The sequence below is a fragment of the Pterocles gutturalis genome, unplaced genomic scaffold (genome assembly GCF_000699245.1).
Source record: "Pterocles gutturalis isolate BGI_N339 unplaced genomic scaffold, ASM69924v1 scaffold45111, whole genome shotgun sequence".
NCBI lineage: Eukaryota > Metazoa > Chordata > Aves > Pterocliformes > Pteroclidae > Pterocles > Pterocles gutturalis.
In genome coordinates this window covers 2,733-4,002 of record NW_010102103.1, presented here as the reverse complement: position 1 = coordinate 4,002, position 1,270 = coordinate 2,733, and the positions used below count along the sequence as shown (strand labels likewise).

Genomic DNA, 1,270 nt, shown 5'->3' with positions numbered 1-1,270 from the left:
CCGCCGAGCAGCGGCCGTGTCTGTCTGTGTGTATATATATATATACATACATATCTATGCACCTCTCTCTGTGTCTGTGTGTGTGCATTCGTGCACCACCCCGACCTGTGTCGGATGCAGTGTTGTACCACTGTGCATCTCCAGCCCACTCCATGTCCCCAGGGTCTGTAGTACTGTGTGACCTGTGTACTGTCCCCTGCCCTGACCATCCCACCGTCCCACTGGTGGAGATGCACCAGGATGAGACACTCCCCTCCCCATAAAGTCACCTTCTAGCAGATCTCCACCTGCCCATCTCCTTCACTCCACGTCCCATAAATTGGGAATTAACCAAAGCCTCGAAGTGCCGTGGTGGGTGTGCTTTCTTTTAATGGGGATGTGGCCAGAAAGCCTTTAAAGCAGGCTCGGAGAGAAAATCCCCTACATTTGTCCCCTTCTGGCAAAAGGAGAAGGAGGTAAAGCCCAGGCAGTCAGGGCATCCCCACATCCAGGCAGGGTTTCCACCACCACTGCAGAGGTGCCAGATGAATTGGCCATCAGGCATCCTGAAGCACCACATCTGGGCTCACCTAAAATGGATTGTGAATTGGAGATTTATTTTTCAGTGGTGATGTGGCAGATGATGTACCTTAGAATTGCTTTTTGTCCCACTTAAAATCCACAACCGGTTGATTGAGCAAACCCCCTGCAAACGGGGCAAAAGCCGCGTTGCTGCCCTGCTCCAAGCCCATCCCAAGAGCTCGGCTGTGTGTTTGTTTCCAGGAGCCAGAGGTTAGGGAGTTTCAAAGAGTGCAGCCCTCTAACCGTGGCAGCTACCTTCCCGTGGACACTCAGGACCACGCTGTCTCTGGGAGGGCGTCCTCCATGCCTCGGCTCACTGTGGATCCCCAGGTAAAACCAAGCAAAGCCCCCATGGCTGCCGGGTCCAAGCAAAGCCCACCAGGTAACGCTGGGGCTTCTCTCCACACTGAGCAAGTCCTGCCAGCCCCACGGCTTCCCCAGCGCCCCAGTATCGGAGCATCTCCCCATCTTAGAGTTGGGGTTGTTCAGCCTGGAGAAGAGAAGGCTCCAGGGAGACCTTAGAGCACCTTCCAGTGCTGAAAGGGGGCCACAGGAGAAATGGGGAGGGACTCTTGATCAGGGGGTGGAGGGATAGGACAAGGGGAAATGGTTTGAAGCTGAAAGAGGGGAGATTTAGATGAGATTTTAGGAAGAAATGTTTTCCAGTGTGGGTGTTGAGGCAGTGGCCCAGGTTGCCCAGAGAAGCTGT

General features: G+C 54.3%; 1 protein-coding gene across 1 annotated transcript in view; it reads left to right on the top strand.

Moving 5' to 3' along the window:
• Positions 1–1,270, top strand: part of LOC104470390 (voltage-dependent R-type calcium channel subunit alpha-1E-like) — a gene marked incomplete at both ends in the record, with an annotated part of 6,878 nt that overhangs the window by 3,607 nt on the left and 2,001 nt on the right. The window lies entirely within an intron of this gene.